Below are 21478 nucleotides of genomic sequence, written 5' to 3' on the forward strand. Positions count from 1 at the left end.
CATATTTATAACTTTAGTTGACGAATAAATTTGTCACGCATGTTGATCATTGATGAGGAAATAATTTCGTCACAATAAGATGTAAAGGTGACGAAATTTTTCGTCTTCAAAAGTCATAATTTCTTGTCACTAATAAAACAACATTTTGTCGCCAAAAATTCTTATTTTCGTCACCAAATAGTTATTCAGTGCCATATTTATAACTTTAGTTGACGAATAAATTTGTCACGCATGTTGATCATTGATGAGGAAATAATTTCGTCACAATAAGATGTAAAAGTGACGAAATTTTTCGTCTTCAAAAGTCATAATTTTTTGTCACCAATAAAACAACATTTTGTCACCAAAAATTCTCATTTTCGTCACCAAATAGTTATTCAATACCATATTTATAACTTTAGTTGACGAATAAATTTGTCACGTATGTTGATCATTGATGAGGAAATAATTTCGTCACAATAAGATGTAAAGGTGACGAAATTTTTCGTCTTCAAAAGTCACACATGGATGTATATATACATGACGAAATTTTTAGTCACCAAACAACAAAATAAATAAAAACTTTCATATATAAACTGCAGTAAATTTTGTCACAAAAAATGTTTATTAGTGATGAATAATCACTTTGTCATAATTACAAGTACAAATGACGAAACAAATTCGTCACTAAACTTATTCCATATTTTATATTCAATTTAAATTATTATTTCACAAATATCCCTACTCATATCCCAATAGCCTTTTAATTGTACTAAGAAATCCACTAGTTATTATACATCACTCCACAAAAAAATTCACTAAACAATTTATATTATAAATCAAAATATATCCATCAAACTTTAATAATGTAACGCCCTCAAAATAATAACATTAAACTAACCACAATCCTTTATTTCATTGAGTTTCATTACATAAGTATTACATGTTAGCATCAAAACAAAATGCCCTACGGGCTTACAGCTTTCCAAGTTAACACTTGGTTTCATCAAAAGAGTACTAACTCGTTTACACATTAAGCCCTTGGCTTGAAATTACATGTAATACATCAAAAGTAAAACGACAAAACTATGCCCGCCACTAGCCTCCCAGCTATGTCCTTGGAGGTGGCATGCTTCCTGTACCTGAAAATGATATTCCCATATAGGGTGAGCCATAGCCCAGTAGAAATACACTAAACCAACCATGGACAATGACTAAAACATTAGCAATTGATAGTTGGTCAACACTGATACAATCACATAAATTACATATTTATGTCAACGACTTACAAGTCCCAATTACTTTTCATTTTCCTTTTTCAACAGATAAGCATGCTAGCTCTATCATCATTTCCACAGATATGTATAAAAACTATATCTCACATTCAGATAAGCATAAAAGCTATATCCACATTCTCAACAGATATGTATATCAACAATATCCACAGATAAGCATACAAGCTGTATCCACACTCTACAACAGATATGTATATCAACAATATCCACAGATAAGCATACAAGCTGTATCCACACTTCACAAAGATAAGCATATGAGCTCTATCTTCACTTCTCTAGACAAGCATATGAGCTCTGTCTACGGAGTTCATCCCCTATCTCCTCCCAATACCTATCCGGTTTAGAGGTACATCCCCTATCTTCCCCTAAACCGCGGAGTACATCCCCTATCTCCTCCTCTACACATAACGTATATAAACACATTGGTTCTATATACAATCACACAATACACACAATTAATGTATTCTATCCACCGTCAAGTTCCATGACACATTCCATTGATTAGTTTCCGTTTACCTAATCATCATGCATTGTCTACAACAATCTCGACTATCCTCCACCGATAGCCCAAAGCAGTTATTTCTAAAACAGAAAATAAATGCACAAATGGATATTCAATCAACATTTCATTTCCTCATTTCTCACCAATTAATTATCCCAATTAATTAAACAATGTAATTAGGCCAATTTCCATAATTTACATTTCAACCCTTAGGGTCCCATTTTCATCAATGATTCAACAATTATTCCATTTCTCTATGCCAAACATGCATCTAGGTTTATTACAAATAAAACCTCAACCTTTTGTAAATTTACACAAAAGCCCCAAACTCTCGTAAAATTACCCAACCAAACCCAACATCTCAAAATACTAAAATTTAGAGACAAAGACCATAGAAAGGAGTAGGTTATCCCTACCTCAAATTCGGAGCCCCAAAGAAGATGAAGACCAAAATCAAAATGCTCCAAATCTCGAAATTTTCAGATCGAAAGGAAGCCCTCGACGATCAACACAACTTTCGTGGAGACAAAAGGTGAGCAAACGATCTTTACTAGATCAAATCTAAGAGAGAAGGGCCGGTTTAGAGTGAGAAGCTCTGAAAATGGCTTTTTGGAAAGTAAGAGAGGGAAAAGATCTTGAAAAAGTGATCCAAAAGTCGGATCTCGGACTTATATAAAAGTCACCCCGCTCGAGCGTCCAAACTCCCGCTCGAGCGTCACTCACAGACCCCAGCTCGAGCGTCCAAACTCCCGCTCGAGCGCCGGATACATACTCCCAGCACTTTTACAGAACCAGGCCTTCGCTCGAGCGCCAACTTCCCTTGCTTGAGCGTCACACACAACACTCCCGCTCGAGCGTCCAATCTCACGCTCGAGCGTCCAACACTGCACAGGAAATACTGGACGGGTGTTTTCCCCGCTCGAGCGCCAAAATCCCCGCTCGAGCGGATAGGCCAAAATCTGGGCAACTAGTTTTGGTTTCTAGACTCAACCAACTTGCAACACACCTGTCCAACACATCCTATAACTCAAATACAAATTAAGAACGGATGTAAACAAGATAAAAATCAACTACCAACATTCACGGACATAAGTCCGGACCACGGTACAACAAGGGTAAACCCGGGATCGCTATAACCTCCCCCCCTTAAAGAATTTCGTCCCCGAAATTAAACACAAGTTTTCAAAAACAAGTTTTCCTCCATTTTAAACAATGTTACATTTTAACATTCAACAATTCGACCCATTACCGGTCATCCCATCCCTTTAACAAGAGACATATCACAATATGTAAACAACATATGTACTTTCAACATGCATCAACATTATGCAGTATCCTTCCAATTTCAACAATATATTTAACACATATAATGTCACTTTCAACTTCCATATTAGGCAAGTTCCAAAACATACTTCCAATAACCAAAACATTTTCAATGTTTTACAACTTAAGACATATATAAAAGCTCTTAAGTTCAACATAATGTAAAATTTAAATACAAGACCACACGTCAACAAACAAGTCCGGATATTTCTCTCGGACTTCCAACTCATGTTCCCAAGTGGCCTCCTCCACTCCGTGATGTTTCCACAAGACTTTCACCAAAGGAATGGTCTTACCACGCAGGACCTGATCCCGCCTATCCAAGACCCGAACCGGTCTCTCCTCATACGAGGCATCCTCATCTACCTCTAAATCGCTCCAATCCAGCACATGTGATGGATCTGGCTCATACTTCCGAAGCATACTCACATGAAACACGTCATGCACTCCGGACAACTGCGGCGGTAAGGCTAACCGATAAGCAACCTCACCTATCTTCTCAAGGATCTCAAAAGGACCAATAAACCGAGGGGATAATTTCCCACTCTTCCCAAACCTCATCAGGCCTCGCCTAGGTGATATTTTCAGAAAGACATGATCACCTACCTCAAACGCCAAAGGCCTCCTCCTACGGTCGGCATAACTCTTTTGTCGACTGTGGGCTGTAACAAGCCTCCTACGGATAAGCTCAACTTTCTCCGTCGTCTCCCTAACCAACTCCGGACCCAACAAAGGTGCATCACCCACCTCGGCCCAACAAACTGGAGACCTACACGGTCGGCCATACAAGGCCTCAAACGGTGCCATACCGATGCTAGACTGAAAACTATTGTTGTAGGCAAACTCTACCAATGGCAAGTGCCTCTCCCGCGTCCCACTGAAGTCCAGGACACAACCCCGAAGCATATCCTCGAGGATCTGAATAGTACGCTCGGACTGTCCGTCAGTCTGAGGATGATAAGCCGTACTAAAGGTCAACTTAGTGCCCAGTGCACTCTGCAAACTCTGCCACAACCTAGCAGTAAAACGAGGATCTCTATCTGAGACGATCGTCACTGGGACCCCGTGCAATCTCACTACATCCCGAATATACAAATCGGCAAGATGATCTACCGAATCTCTCACGCGCATAGGAATAAAGTGCGCCGACTTAGTCAACCGGTCTACAACCACCCAAATAGCATCACTACCCCGCTGAGTCCTCGGAAGACCTACAACGAAGTCCATAGTGACATGCTCCCACTTCCACTCGGCAATAGGCAAGGGTTGCAACAAACCCGCTGGCCTCTGATGCTCGGCCTTCACTTGCTGGCAAGTAAGGCACTTCGATACGAAAACAGCCACATCTCTTTTCATACCCCGCCACCAAAACTGGCGACCCAAATCCTGATACATCTTAGTACCTCCCGGATGCACCGCAAGGCGCGAATGGTGAAACTCTCGGAGTACTTCCTCTCGGCAAGACTCCGGTACAAACAGACAGTCTCGGTATCTCACACTCAGGTCGGGATATACCGTCAAACCCTTCTCAACTTTCCCACTGGAGATCTTTTCTCGGAGGGATTCTACCTCAAGGTCACCTCTCTGTGCCTCTAACACTCTAATCACAAGTGTAGGCTGTGCAACAACAGAAAACAAGGCCGCAGCCTCAACAGATTCGCCCAGTAGCAAATCAAACTCACCAAGTGCTCCCAACATCTCCCATTCCCGGATGGCTATACTAGCTACATCACTAATGGATTTCCTACTAAGGGCATCGGCCACAACATTGGCCTTTCCCGGATGATAATGCAACTCAAAATCATAATCCTCGATGAACTCCATCCACCTCCTCTGCCTCAAATTCAAGTCTCTCTGTGTAAACAGATACTTCAAACTCTTGTGGTCCGAGAACACCTCGAACCTCTCACCATAAAGGTAGTGCCTCCAGATTTTCAAGGCAAAGATCACAGCTGCTAACTCTAGGTCGTGTGTGGGGTAATTCTTCTCGTGTATTTTCAACTGACGTGAGCCATAAGCTATCACTTTCCCCTCTTGCATCAACACACAACCCAATCCCTCTCGTGAGGCATCACAATAAACTGCGTAACCCAACCCTCTCTCCGGAATAATCAATACCGGAGCGGTGGTCAATCTAACTTTCAGCTCTTGGAACGACTTTTCACAAGTCTCACTCCACACAAACTTGACTCCCTTCTGAGTCAGTCTAGTCAACGGTGACGCTAACCTGGAGAAATCTTTCACAAACCGACGGTAATACCCAGCCAATCCCAGAAAACTGCGGATCTCAAACACACTCTTAGGCTGTGCCCAATCTTGCACTGCCTCAACCTTGGATGTATCAACAGACACCCCTTCCCCGGATACCACGTGGCCTAAGAATTTGACTTCCCCCAGCCAGAACTCACACTTCCCAAACTTGGCATACAGCCTATGGGCTCTAAGTAACTCAAGCACCACTCTCAAGTGTGCCTCGTGCTCCTCCTCAGAAGACGAATAGATAAGGATATCGTCCACGAAAACAACCACAAATCGGTCTAAGAACTCCCGGAAAATCCGGTTCATCAAGTCCATAAAGACTGCCGGTGCATTGGTAAGTCCGAATGGCATCACCAAAAACTCGTAATGGCCATACCGCGTACGGAATGCCGTCTTAGGAATATCTTCCTCCCTGACCCTCAACTGATGGTAACCCGATCTCAAGTCTATCTTAGAGAAACAACGGGAACCCTTCAACTGGTCAAACAAATCATCTATACGGGGCATAGGATACTTATTCTTAACCGTAGCCCGATTCAACTTCCGGTAGTCTATACACAACCTCAAGGCACCATCTTTCTTTTTAACAAAGAGGGCCGGTGCTCCCCACGGTGAAACACTAGGGCGAACAAAGCCCTTATCTAGCAATTCCTGGAGCTGAACTTTCAACTCAACCAACTCTGCTGGAGCAAAACGGTAAGGTGCCATAGAAATCGGCGCCGTACCAGGCACTAAATCAATAGAGAACTCTATCTCTCGGTGAGGTGGCAAACTAACAAGATCTTCGGGAAATACATCCGAATACTCACAAACCACCCTCGGTAATACATGCTGGGTCTCACCACTCTCACCACTCTCAAAGCTAGCAAGTAGACTACTAAGCTCACTTCGCCCTCGCGAATCATACCCCGGTGGCAAAACACTACCAACCCGGTCTCCCAAGAAATGGAACCACTCCCCGCTCAAGGTACACAATGTAACCCTCTAGCAGTAGCAATCAATAACAGCCCGGTATGACGATAACCAGTCCATACCCAAAATAACATCAAAACCCTTCATGGGCATGACAACAAACGGAAAAGGAAGCCTATAGTCGGCGACCTCTATATCACATCCTCTAACACCCTGTTTCAGAATCAACTCACCACCCAAAGGCGATACCACACAAATAGGAGATGCTAACTGTGCTAACTGTGCTAACTCCAATTCCAAAACAGATGCAAATGCAGCAGATACAAAAGAATGAGATGCACCCGTGTCTATCAACACATTAGCAACTGAGTTGCAAAACAGAAAAGTACCTCTCACTACTGATGGAGCCGGTACTAAATCCTGCGCGGTAACAGCATACACGCGCCCCGTAGGCCCCTGGTCTACCTGCTCACCTCTCGGAGCAAAAGACTGCTGCACAGACTGGGATGACGAAGCTCCCGGATCGGCCCTCGAGGCCTGCACAGACTGAGCTGGCTGAAAACCCTGCGTCTGCCTAGAACCAGACGCTCCCGAAGTGGCACTCAACTGTGGGCAAAACCTCTTCATGTGCCCAGGTTGTCCACACTGATAACAAGTCAAGAGCTGCCCCCTGCCCAAACTCTGACTCTGCGGTCTAGCTGAAGAAGAAGCCGCTTTCTGACCCCCACCCTTCTGCGGGCAAACAGATACCTTGTGACCCAACTGGCCACACTTGTAACAGGTGAAATCCCCCTGACCACCTCTCCCGGAGCCTGCACTCGGCACTGGAAAGGTCGATCTAGAGACTGCACCCTGAGACTGCTGAGGGTTATAACCCTTCTGTCTCCTGCCATCACCCTGACTATCCTGGCTCCTCTTGGAGCCTCTCTGACCCTCATCCTCCTCCTGCATCATAAGCTCCATATGAGCTGCAGCGTCCACTAGGTGTCTATACTCTCGAATATAAGACCCACCAATTCTCAACTTGAGGCCCCGCCTCAACTTCCGCTCAAACTCATAGCAATGGCGTTCCTCAGACGCCACCAGTTCAGGTGCAAACCTAGACAGACTGGTAAAAGTAGCCTCAAACTCGGCCACTGACAAGCCCTGCTGATTAAGCCGGCTAAACTGATCCCTCAGCTTCTCCCTAGCTGCTGCTGATAAAAACCTCTCCTGAAAAGCATTCACAAACGCCTCCCAAGTACCACCAACACGAGCTTTCTCGTACTTCCACCATTGACCCGCATCTCCCTTCAGTTGAAAGGATGCCAAGGTCACTTTCAGTGCTCCGTCCTCGATGCCAAGCATCTCAAACGTCTTCGTTGTCTGTTCGAGCCATTCATCTGCCTTAAGCGGCTCTTTAGGATCCCCGATAAACTCGTCCGGATTACACCGAAAGAACTCCCTCTTCAAGAAGGAAGGCCCTGTCTCAGCTGCGTGATTCCCAGCTCTAAGAATACCCAAAGCTCCTGCTATCTCTCTGGCCAAGGCACCCATAGCCTGCTGACCCACTGGCTCGGCCACATTGGCCTGCCCAACTCCCTCCTGCACTGCCGGAATCTCACCCTGTAACGGTACTTCCTGCCTCGCAGGTCTACCACGCCTAGCACCTCTTCCTCGTCCTGACATCCTAATAAAGGCAACACAGAACGTTAGCACATTCATAAATGTGCCGAAACTAAACACTCACGTCCTAATGCATGGACAACTGTAATTCACTCCACATAAGCACATAAACACATAAGCACTTACGAATTTCATTTCCGGATAATGATAGTCCCGAGGCGTTACTAGAGTTCCTGTTAGAAACAGCGTTGATCAAGTGCTTTTCCAACAAGACTCCCAGAAACTCAAGGATCCAATCAACATCCTAGAAATTAAATCCCATACCCACATAGTCACGTAAGCATGTTATCAAATAAACACATAGCATATGGTACTACATCTACGTCTCTATCAAGCGAGACAAACCCATTGTGATCCTAATCACTTCCCACGTACCCAAAGTATTCGAACCCGGTACGCTCTGATACCAAGTTGTAACGCCCTCAAAATAATAACATTAAACTAACCACAATCCTTTATTTCATTGAGTTTCATTACATAAGTATTACATGTTAGCATCAAAACAAAATGCCCTACGGGCTTACAGCTTTCCAAGTTAACACTTGGTTTCATCAAAAGAGTACTAACTCGTTTACACATTAAGCCCTTGGCTTTAAATTACATGTAATACATCAAAAGTAAAACGACAAAACTATGCCCGCCACTAGCCTCCCAGCTATGTCCTTGGAGGTGGCATGCTTCCTGTACCTGAAAATGATATTCCCATATAGGGTGAGCCACAGCCCAGTAGAAATACACTAAACCAACCATGGACAATGACTAAAACATTAGCAATTGATAGTTGGTCAACACTGATACAATCACATAAATTACATATTTATGTCAACGACTTACAAGTCCCAATTACTTTTCATTTTCCTTTTTCAACAGATAAGCATGCTAGCTCTATCATCATTTCCACAGATATGTATAAAAACTATATCTCACATTCAGATAAGCATAAAAGCTATATCCACATTCTCAACAGATATGTATATCAACAATATCCACAGATAAGCATACAAGCTGTATCCACACTCTACAACAGATATGTATATCAACAATATCCACAGATAAGCATACAAGCTGTATCCACACTTCACAAAGATAAGCATATGAGCTCTATCTTCACTTCTCTAGACAAGCATATGAGCTCTGTCTACGGAGTTCATCCCCTATCTCCTCCCAATACCTATCCGGTTTAGAGGTACATCCCCTATCTTCCCCTAAACCGCGGAGTACATCCCCTATCTCCTCCTCTACACATAACGTATATAAACACATTGGTTCTATATACAATCACACAATACACACAATTAATGTATTCTATCCACCGTCAAGTTCCATGACACATTCCATTGATTAGTTTCCGTTTACCTAATCATCATGCATTGTCTACAACAATCTCGACTATCCTCCACCGATAGCCCAAAGCAGTTATTTCTAAAACAGAAAATAAATGCACAAATGGATATTCAATCAACATTTCATTTCCTCATTTCTCACCAATTAATTATCCCAATTAATTAAACAATGTAATTAGGCCAATTTCCATAATTTACATTTCAACCCTTAGGGTCCCATTTTCATCAATGATTCAACAATTATTCCATTTCTCTATGCCAAACATGCATCTAGGTTTATTACAAATAAAACCTCAACCTTTTGTAAATTTACACAAAAGCCCCAAACTCTCGTAAAATTACCCAACCAAACCCAACATCTCAAAATACTAAAATTTAGAGACAAAGACCATAGAAAGGAGTAGGTTATCCCTACCTCAAATTCGGAGCCCCAAAGAAGATGAAGACCAAAATCAAAATGCTCCAAATCTCGAAATTTTCAGATCGAAAGGAAGCCCTCGACGATCAACACAACTTTCGTGAAGACAAAAGGTGAGCAAACGATCTTTACTAGATCAAATCTAAGAGAGAAGGGCCGGTTTAGAGTGAGAAGCTCTGAAAATGGCTTTTTGGAAAGTAAGAGAGGGAAAAGATCTTGAAAAAGTGATCCAAAAGTCGGATCTCGGACTTATATAAAAGTCACCCCGCTCGAGCGTCCAAACTCCCGCTCGAGCGTCACTCACAGACCCCAGCTCGAGCGTCCAAACTCCCGCTCGAGCGCCGGATACATACTCCCAGCACTTTTACAGAACCAGGCCTTCGCTCGAGCGCCAACTTCCCTTGCTTGAGCGTCACACACAACACTCCCGCTCGAGCGTCCAATCTCACGCTCGAGCGTCCAACACTGCACAGGAAATACTGGACGGGTGTTTTCCCCGCTCGAGCGCCAAAATCCCCGCTCGAGCGGACAGGCCAAAATCTGGGCAACTAGTTTTGGTTTCTAGACTCAACCAACTTGCAACACACCTGTCCAACACATCCTATAACTCAAATACAAATTAAGAACGGATGTAAACAAGATAAAAATCAACTACCAACATTCACGGACATAAGTCCGGACCACGGTACAACAAGGGTAAACCCGGGATCGCTATAAATAATAATTCATTAAGTATCACAAAAAAACCGTAAAAACAAATCCCAAAATGAACTAACGTGGAGTCCACCAAAACAAATCAACACTCAATCTTAATTTGCAACTACAACTAAGCATCAGTTTAGGAAAAAAAATTCAACAGCTGATCTTCATTTGCAAGTATGCTTCCGAACGTCATCAAAGCCAATCTACAAAAAAAATAAACAAGGCAACCATTAACATAGAATATATATATATATATATATATATATATATAAAGTTTATTAAAATAGCAAAGTTTTATTATAAACTTAAAGCCAAATATCAGAAACTTAACAAATATACATAACTGTTCTCAAAATCACAAGCTTGAAGTTATCTAAACAGAAATTAACAGAGATTAACTAAAACGATGAATACCATGCTCATTCCCACCCATGGGCTTTGCAATGATCACCTTAACATGGCAATTCACTGTATCCCCAGAATTATGCTCGGATCAAAAACTGGGAGTGACGCACGGACAGCAGCCAAACCAGTTATAGCACTACAACATCTCATGGTAAGAAACCAGGGCATGCAGTCAATGAGAATGGGAAGGAACAAATATTGTGGCTGCTGCACAAATGGGATTTAAAAAAATTATGTCTATGTGTGTGTATATGCATTTGTAGGTATGTATTATGTATTTTGATACTAAAACAGTAATGCTAAAGTTATTAGTTACTTAATATTTCTCTAGATGGAATTAGTATGTACTCACCAGTTGCCCAATTTTTAAAGAATTTGAAGCCCAAGTTCTTGATCCAGTAACCATGAGGCCTACTACTTAATGAGATTATATGATGGGAAGTAGAGAGGAAGGTTAAACTATGGCCATGGCTGGTTATAATAAGAAATAAATTTTGATGGGAATTTGTATTACCATATCTTCCTCAAAGTTAAAGTATGAAATCTATACGGGCAAGTATGTGTCGCATCTCTTTGAGTCTAGGTATCAAGTTGCATCTCTAAAGTTTAGTGAAAAGTTCACAAATCTCTGTCATGGTTTGTTTGCTACAAGTTGGATATCACATCTTTTTGGATTATCAGGTTGCTGATAGTTTGGTGTTTGGAGTCAGGATAAATTGTGGACAGCTTAAACTGTAGATCCTTCCACAAATATCCGTAGCCATTGCTAGTCTCAACCCAATGTTCAGCCCATCTAAGTTCATTTTTGGGAGATTTTGGTCATGTTTGGTTACCAATAATTCTTCAATTTCCAAATTATCTGCTGAGCAAGCACTTGAATTCAGGGTCATATTTATTTCCTCTATCCTTCGTTTTTTTTTTTGAAGCAAAATTGAAGCAAAATTAGGCTATACAGATAACTGAAGCAAAACTGAAGCAAAACTGAACACAAAAAACTGAAGCAAAACTGAAGCAAAATTACCCAGACCAGCAGCCCAGCAGATCTATCCATTCACACAGCATACAGATACAACCAGCAAAGCAGAATGATACCAAACAACAGAGCATACAGATACCAACAGCAGATCAAACAGCAGAGCATACAGATACCAACAGCAGATCATACAGAGCATACAGATACAAACAACAGAGCATTCAGATACTTGTGACTTAGGCTATACAAATACCAACATCCACAGATACAAGCACACTTAACAGCAGGCTATTATCTGACTTATTTTTGTCTCTACTTTGGTTAGTGTGTATTTTAACTAGAGTCGTGCTAAGTAAGAATTTTGATAATGAATCTATTTTCATTAAATACATCTTCAAAGTTGTTAAATCTTAGTTAATAAGTAGTCAAACTGTTGTACTTTAACTGATATATACTAACCAACATGAGGAAAATAAAATGATAAAACGAGCGAGATAGGACATCCAAAAATAAGTAGAAGGACCAACTAAAGACCTATTTTCCTACATCCAGCAGTTAGCAAATCCAGCAAATCAAGGCAAATGGGCAGCAGCAAACGGGCAGCAGCAAATGGGAAAGGATTAACATTTATACTTGAATAAAATTACAAGTTTTCATCTCTAATACAATTATATTTGAATTTCCATCAAATTGTAACTAGTTTGTCTACTCACCACTTTTGGTAATTTTTCTTAAAATAAACAGTCACAATGACAACTTGAATAATAAGATTCCTAAGAGGATTAAAAATTCATAACACCACAAAAATTCCATGTCTAGTTTGTGTACATACAAAGAAATGCAAAAGCCTAAAAAGTTACTGAAAATGAAAGACCTAAACATTTCATGAACCAAACATTGTATGACATCAAGTGAGACTTGAAATTCAACTCAAACACATAAAAATCTTCACAATACTGATAAATTCAAATAAAATCTAACCCTAAAGAAGTGTTGAAAACAATTCAAATGAGGCAAAGACCTAAACAGGACATTTCTAGCAAAAAACAGAAAAAGGTTCAAACACTCTGCTCCCGAAAGTCAAATTTCAAGACCAAACAATCACAAGATTCGACGAAATCTGATCCACATAATTGGAAAACTTTAAAATGCCAAAAATAAAACCAATTCTACAGTGAAAACAATGGATCTCTCACTAGACTAGCAAAATATATTGAAAACGATACGAAAACTTTGACCAAAAAAAGCTGAAAGTGGAGTCTAACACTATGGCATCAACATAAGACTCTATATAACTTGCTTTAGTCCATTGAAAAATAAATCCATCAAATGATTAACATTTTCACCTCATCAAATTATGTAATGACAAATGCCAAATAAAGACATTAAAATCTTACCAAGAAACCCAAGAGAGAGAAGCAAAGCAATGAAAGCGAATGGCAATCCTACCAAGAAACCCAATGGCCTGCAATCTGCCACATAAATTTATATCTCTCTCTCTCGCTTCCCTTTCTTTGTTGTTTGTTTGATTCTCTTCTCTCTACTCCTGCAGATTTTGTTACATTGAAGGAGAGCCTTCCACTGCGGAACAAAGAAAAAATTCAAAAAATAAAATAAAAATAAAAAACTCAGTGATTAGAGAGAGGAAGGGAAGAAAAGATGTCAAAACCGTTTCCTCTTATTGTGGAAGATAATATACAAATTAAGGTAAAAAATTAATGTGATAGTAATATTATCTCATCATTAACACGTAAAAATTAAGATAAATAATTTTTTTCTAAAAACAAATAACATAAACAAGTAAATTTTTCTATTGCATTACTGACCTGAATTTTCAGTTCCTGTAAAACCTGACACCTTCAGAATTCTATCTTTGTAGCTGAAAGCATATGGGTTTTAAGTGAATATATTCGTGTTCATATTTTCAACAAGTCTAATAGTTATACTTTGGTTTACAAATACCATCAGGAAGATTTCATTAATTACCTGTGCTTGAACTCACTTCACATTGTGAACTTTCACAAGTATCAACTTTGTCATGATTGATATAAACCTTAAAACCTACCAAGAGAAACTTAGCATGAAGGAAACCATATGAAACCATAGCAAAAATAACCATTCAAAGTCCTATATGACAAGAACAGGCAAGTTAATTCGTTATGTTTTGATATGGAGGAATAAAATAAAATAAACCAATTTCATTGGCAATAAATGTCATAAGCACATGAACATAATAAGTTTTATCTTATAGGCATATTGTCAAACACAATGTGTGCAAGGTATACATATTAATAAACACTGATTTAACACACAAACGTACAAATCCAATACCAACATCTGCAAACAAAAGAAATTGATAAACATGATCCTAAGTAAGAAACAAGTATTCATAGTGCTCTCCAAGTGATTGTAGGATGTCACTCACCTTGACAATCAATGTTGTAGCACTGAACATGTTTGGAGTGTCTACCCCATTGAGATAAGCTTTGATTTATGGGATACCAGGTCCAGCCGCAGTGGGTGTGAAACACACACAGAGAATAGCAGCAACCATGGTCAGAATAAAATTAACACCAGTAAAAAATATAAATCCCATCAGGTACCTGCATACACCAAGATGATTGCCAAAGCATTTCTCAATTCCCAGCTCTAGCCAAGGTAAACATTTTTTTTTTTTTGGGTGAAGGATATTTGAGAATTATCTGTTAGCTGAAAATATTTCAAATGAGTTTCTTAATTTAGTGCAAGGATATAACAATACCTTTCTTCTTCTATGTATCGAACCATGGAGAGATGCTTGTACCCTGCAATATTCTCGACTGCAAGATTGATGAATGTGGCAATTATGCCAGTTAGAAGCCCAACAAGGAAAGCCAGCGTCCATTTTAAGAAAATATACTGCAATACTTGGACTTTTGATCTGCTTCTCCAGTCATGCTTGAAGAGATCATTCTCATTGATCCTGTATAAAAAGAATTTGCTGCATAAAGAAGAATGCGAAGAAGAAAAAGGAACATTAGAATGCAAGAACAGAGTAAGATGTTTTTACTCATAGTCCAAGCTCTCAATATGAGAGACCTCTTCATGAGTTGTAATAAAGGATTAGCATGGGTAAGTTGTAATAGATAAGCTCTGGAAAATAGGCAAGTAACAGGAGCACCGGTCGGTCTTGGAAATTTCTAGGAAAAGTGATGAAATTTGTCTTCTTCTATTATGTATGTGGATGATTTGAAGCCCACGTGCCCAAAATCTGCAAGGAAAGAGTTAGAAACCAAGCAAACAGGAGCGTTATATCACTAGAGGTGGCAGCGGTATACCACTCTTACACACTTTTTATATATGTTATAGATATATATCAACATAAATTACATATATAAAGCAGAAAAGGAAGATGAAAACATACTTTTAACCATGATCTTGCTTGCGATAGGGAAATTGAAGAGTGAGGAGGAGGCATGAAGCCTTAAAGATTTGGGTTTAGTTTGAAATTTAAGAGATGTGACAATAATGGGGTGGGGAGTTACAGAGGAACCGAACCAAACTCCTGTATGTGTAAAGAGTAACATTGTGGACGCCTTGAAGCTCTGCTCATGATACACTATCAGGAGCTTTTAGATACTCATGCTTTTTCAAGCATATATATATATATAGGTCATTAACAAATAAATTCATATCAATTCCAAAAATAGATTATAATTAGCAGGTAGCTTTGGTAACTAGTATCCATGTTAAGCTAGATTACCTCTCCTGCAGCATAGTCAATTGGAAAAACCTTGGTCAGCATCTTTAGTGGATGTTGTAGAAGTTTCACGTATCACAAGTGCTGATTCAGCAAGTTCTTCGTCAGATAGATTGGCAGTATGCACGCCTCACAGCAACGTTGCAGTAGTAGCAGCCAACAGAATTAAAGATGAAGAACATCTAAGCAACAACGTAATCACTATTGTAGTGTGTTACCGAGTGGAAGCAGTAAACATGAAGCCATATTTTCTTTCTTTTGGTAACAAAAATTGAATTTCAACGCAATCACTATTATTTTAGTCAAACAATAATTCTATATTTAGAATTTAGTATGTTCAAATTTGTAAATCTACACTTACAAGGATAGATGCTTTTGATTTTATTAAAATCAAAACTTTACACACAACAACAAATGAATAGCATTAACTAATTAAATATGCACAATAATTTAATAATCAAAGATGGATAGCTGTTAAGTGTTAAAGTAGACTTGAATAAATGAGAAGTCAAAAACTGAAACTAGAAAATGGATTTAATTTTCATATGTAGCATTTCACATTGTGGAAGGAAAGGGAGTTCAAAATAATATTAAAAGGACAAAAGCTTAAAACACTGATTAGATATTAAGGCCAAGTTTGGTAAGTTGAAAAAAAGTTAAAAAGCTAAAAAGTTACTCAAAAAGTTAAAAAGTTATCACTATTCACCAAAAGTCAAAAAGTATGACTGCACAATTCCCAATCCTAATTTTCCCCTATACACTAATTTATACAAATTTTTAATACACATTTTTCCATAAAAAAGTCAAAAAGTTAACCCAAACATTTATATTTTTTCCCTCAACTTTTTAGTCAAAAAGACAAAAAGTACACTTATTTAGGACACCCCAAACAACCCCTTAGCTATAATATTCTATAAAGTAGCATGAATTGTGAATATAGATTGAAAAACATGTAAATATTCTTGGGCCCCATGAAACCATGATAAATGAAGTATCTAGCAAGAAATATGAACCTATAATGGCATAGGAGTGATGATAATCAGAAGAAACTTTAATAATTTCCTTGGAAAGTCTAGAAACTTTGAGGGGCTCCTGCATTAATAATACAACCAAATTACATGGTCAATTCAAAAGGAACTCCATAGGAAACATTACAAATAACAATCTAAACAATCACATCTCTTTTTCCATTTTATTGGTACTAAAATAGTCGAAGAAGATAGTGAGTGAAGTTAACCAAAATAAACAGAAGTAGAAAAATAATATGTAGTTTGAGTGGGGAATTTATGCAAACATGTGTGAAGCATTGTAAAAAAAACACAACCAAAACTGTGCCATCATCAAATAACATGACTGTCTTCATAAATATGCCTTATTTTACCAACATCAGCCAAGCAATCACACACAACCATATAAATCATGTCAGAAAGTCCTGCCTAGAAGATAACATACATACTCTTAACAAACATTTTATCATCTTGTAATTCATACCCTAAGGCTACTCATCATACCCATGCTTCCATCAATTATGGTCCTTCAGCACCATCCAGAGCACAGCCTGCAAGAGTACCATCAATCAGAAACTACTTTACTGCACAATCATCCAATAGCTGGTTGCTACCTGTATTCACAAGAAATGCCCCTGCATAGATCAAGGCACTCCCCTGTAAGTGCAAGTTATAGGAATCCCAGTATTTTTCTTTATAAAATAAATGTACTAAACGGAAGAAACCCTGGAAAGTACCAGGCTTTATATGCTGCAAACAATCTGCATTAATAATTTGAATTGTTTCATTTGTCAAAGCACAGTGAAGAGAAATAAGGTCACTTGCAGCAAGTAAATCATTAAGGGTATCCATTCTTTGGGCAAGAGGGAACATCATTGAGGATCTACTCAACTTTCCTTTTCCCTGCATGAATGTAATTAAGGAAAAAATTAATTAGATGACACATTTCATTTTCCCTGTGTAACGTAATTAAGGGTAATTAATTAGATTAAGTCATATATATTAGAGGACAAATATCCAATACATGACAGGAACATCAAATTCAAAAAGCCAAAAAGAAGCACATCTAGTTCTCAAATAACATATATTTAATGCCTCTGGTAATACATATAAACAAAACTTAATGTACTAACAACACTTCGCTGAAAAAGATTACTAGCACTTGAGATTCTTCTCAACTTGTTGCTTTTACAAAAAACCTCTAAGATTTCCAAAGATCAATAGACTAGATGCTCTCCAATGACAACTCTAATCAATTCAGTCACATATAACTATTTCTTAGTTCCAAGACAATAGATTGAACAACTCTAATACCTAACTAGGCCTGTCTCTTGTTAGGAATTTTATAGAGCTTTAATTTAAGTTTCGAAGTCAAGCTATTTCAGAAAACTACAGAACGAAATCTCATTGAATTTTCTTATTTCCTTTTCTCAGCAACCAAACAAAAAATGAACTACAACAGAGCAAGAAGAAGAAAAAAAAAAACGCAGCAAATCAAAGCTATAAAAAAGTGATTAATCAACTTACTTTCAGAGCTCAATCACTACAAATCCCGGACTAGAACCCCCGCAAAATCCAACGAAACAAACAGCTGAACATAAAAAAAATATATAATTTAACAACACATCAAATTGAACATGAATTCTGAAAAAATAAAGAAGGAACAGATTGCATCAATTAATAAAAACTGATACAGAGAAAAATTCAAAAAAAAAAAATAAATAAAGCCAGAAATTGATTAGAGAACAGGGGTTAAAATTCAAAAGAAGAAATTGAAGAGAGTACCTTCAAGATTCATGTCAGTCATATTATTGTGAGAGAGAGATAAGGAGAGCGAAGAGACAGATCAGTGTTTATGAAGGGGCTAGGGCAAATATAAGGAAAAGGGGGAAAAAATATAAATGTTAGGGTTTACCGAGAGAGAGAAATAGGAGGATATACATACCAGTTATTATGGAGAGGCCGGTGACGACAAGAAGCCATGCTCACCGGCGGTGGTGACGAAAGGAGAGAGGAGATGAGTTGCGCGAAGGTGGGGAGAACTAAGGAAGGAGATGAATCTCACGCAGAAAGTCAGTAGAGTTGGTTATGAAAAACAATTCAACAGAATCTTTAGGTTTTTTTTTTTTTTTTTGGAAAAATTAAAATCAATTTGAGAGCAATAAAAATCAAAACTATATTTTTAAAATTTTAAAAAGTATTTATGACTTAAAAGATAAAATTATACAAAAACAATAAGTATTTTTTTATTTTTTCACCCAATTGTTTTTTGTTTTTTAGAAAAAGAAAATTGAAGCTAGATTCTGAAAATAAAATCTAACATATTGAAATTAATAATCTAACCACATTCTTTGAAAAAAGTTTAAATTATCTCCAATTAGTCATCTCAACTTAAAAATGTGTTTGGGCTTAATGGGTTCATTTTGTGATTTAATTCAATAATCACTTTAATTTTACAATTCAGTAATTAGAATATTTAAAACTCTTTGAAAAGTTATAATAAAAACACAATCACTAAATTATTTTATTTCACTAGCAAAACTTTGACCGACGAATAGTGTTATCGTCGCTAAATGGTTAACTCTTTGCCCACGCCAATTTGTCGTCGCCAGAAGTAAGCACACTAATAGCAACGCTCATTGTGTTGCTAAAATATAAGTCCCGTAGCTAAAAGTTTTGAAATTTTGGCGCCAACTAAAAATTTTGGCGCTTAGTGAATGTTATGCTTTTTTAGCAACGGTAGCAAATTGCGTTGGTAAAGGTATACTTTTACCAACGAAATTGATCACTGTGTTGCCAAAAATATACTTTTGGCGATGAAAAATTGACGTCGTCGCCAAAAGTAGTCGCCAAAAGTGCAATTTCTTGTAGTGAGATACAGATTGATACGAAGAGTGATAAAAAAAAAACAAAAAAAGGAAAAAAAAAAGGAGGGAAAAATAAACTGATCCAAAAAAAAAAAGGGAAAAATAATTTAGGAAAACTGATCCAAAAAAAAAAAGGAGGGAAAAATAATAGACTATTTTTTTTCATCACTGCTTAATATGTTAAAATTCTTCTTTCAAAATTAGTGACAAAACAATTTTCTCACTAAAAGGCCTAAAAATATTAAAAATTATTAGTGACGAAAATATATTTCTCACCAAATGGTGATAAAATATTTAAAATCTAATTTTTCAAAAAAAAAATTATTGGTGACGTGAATATATTCTTCATTATTAATTTTTTAATTGTTGAAAAAAAAAAATCTCACCAAAGGTTTCTAAATTTTGGCACCATAAAAAAAAATTAGTGGGAAAAATTTAGGTGACGAAACTCATTTTTTTTTCTCACCTAAAAGTAAGTATTTATTGACGGAAATAAATTTCGTCACCTATTATTTTTATATTCTTATTATACGTGACAAAATCTATAATTCCTCATGTATTATTCTTATTTAGTGACGAAATTTGTTACCATACCAATACAGAGAATAAGAGAAAGAGATACCAGAAAAAGAGCAAAGAGAAATCAAGTACCAAATCACCGAGCGAAGAAGATGTGGCGGTTACCGGCAAGGTTACTAGTGGCGGCGATGATCGGCAAGGCTAATAGAGACGACGATGGCGATCAGCGTGGTGGAGGAGTAAGAGATAAGACAAATTAATACCTTACTTTGAGAGAGAGAGATGATAAACAGAAAAGGGGTAAAAAAAATTAATATCCTTTTTTTTTTATTGCCGCTCAATATATCAAAAATTTCTCACCAAAATTGGTGACAATATTATTTCCTCACCAAAAGATATCAAAAATATTAAAACGGTTTGGTGACGAAAATATATTCCTCACAAATAATTTTATAATTAGTGACAAAAAATTTTCTCACCAAAAGTCCCAAAATTTTGGCGCCATCGGGAAAAAATAGCGGGAAAATTTTTGGTGACGAAACTTAATTTTTCCTCACTTAAAATGAAGTATTTATTGACGAAAATAAATTTTGTCACCTACCATTTTTATTTTTTTATTATATGTGACAAAATTTATAAATTCCTCACGAATTATTTTCATTTAGTGACGAATTTTATTTTCTTCACTAGTTTTCGTCACCATAGGTTACTTTTGTTGTAGTGGGTTAAAGGGTGTAGTTGAATTGTTTATCACACTCTGAATTGAAATGTTGATTGAATATCTATTTGTGCATTTATTTTCTGTTTAGAAATAACTGCTTTGGGCTATCGGTGGAAGATAGTCGTGATTGTTGTAGACAATGCATGATGATTAGGCAAACGGAAACTAATCAATGGAATGTGTCATGGAATTTGACGATTGATAGAATACATTAACTGTATGTATTGAGTGATTGTATATAGAACTACTGCGTTTGTATACGTTATGTGTAGAGGAGGAGATGGGGGATGTACTCCGCGGTTTAGGGGAAGATGAGGGATGTACCTCTAAACCGGATAGCGTTGGGAGGAGATAGGGGATGAACTCCGTAGATACAGCTCATATGCTTGTCTAGAGAAGTAAAGATAGAGCTCATATGCTTATCTTTGTGAAGTGTAGATACAACTTATACGCTTGTCTGTGAATGTGGGATATAGTTGCTATATATATCTGTTGAGAATGTGGATATAGCTTATATGCTTATCTGTGAATGTGAGATATAGTTTTTATACATATCTGTTGAGATGATGATAGAGCTAACATGCTTATCTGTTGAAAAAGGGAAAATGAAAAGTAACTTGGACTCATAAGTCGGATGACATAAAATGTGATTTATGTGGATGTATCAGTGTTGACCATCTATCAATTGCTAATCTTTTAGTCATTGTTCATGGATGGTTTAGTGTATTCCTACTGGGCTGTGGCTCACCCTATATGGGAATATCATTTTCAGGTACAGGTAGCATGCCACCTCCAAGGTCATAGCTTGGGAGGCTAGAGGCGAGCAGATTATTGTTGTTTTAGTTCCCT

General features: G+C 37.9%; 2 long non-coding RNA genes across 2 annotated transcripts; both read right to left on the reverse strand.

Moving 5' to 3' along the window:
• Positions 1 to 12927: 12927 nt before the first annotated feature.
• On the reverse strand, positions 12928 to 14103 carry LOC145796502 (uncharacterized). Its single transcript, XR_014336968.1, has 3 exons — positions 13763 to 14103; positions 13603 to 13655; positions 12928 to 13357 (listed from the first exon to the last, which is right to left on the reverse strand). It is a non-coding gene; the product is annotated as an uncharacterized LOC145796502 (long non-coding RNA).
• A 437-nt stretch (positions 14104 to 14540) lies between these two features.
• On the reverse strand, positions 14541 to 15392 carry LOC114275122 (uncharacterized). The gene is made up of 3 exons (XR_003633611.2): positions 15180 to 15392; positions 14826 to 15026; positions 14541 to 14738 (listed from the first exon to the last, which is right to left on the reverse strand). It is a non-coding gene; the product is annotated as an uncharacterized LOC114275122 (long non-coding RNA).
• Between the last annotated feature and the right edge of the window lie 6086 nt (positions 15393 to 21478).

Source organism: Camellia sinensis, chromosome 8 (assembly GCF_055761805.1).
Source record: "Camellia sinensis isolate YWXY chromosome 8, ASM5576180v1, whole genome shotgun sequence".
In the NCBI taxonomy this organism is placed as follows: Eukaryota; Viridiplantae; Streptophyta; class Magnoliopsida; order Ericales; family Theaceae; genus Camellia; species Camellia sinensis.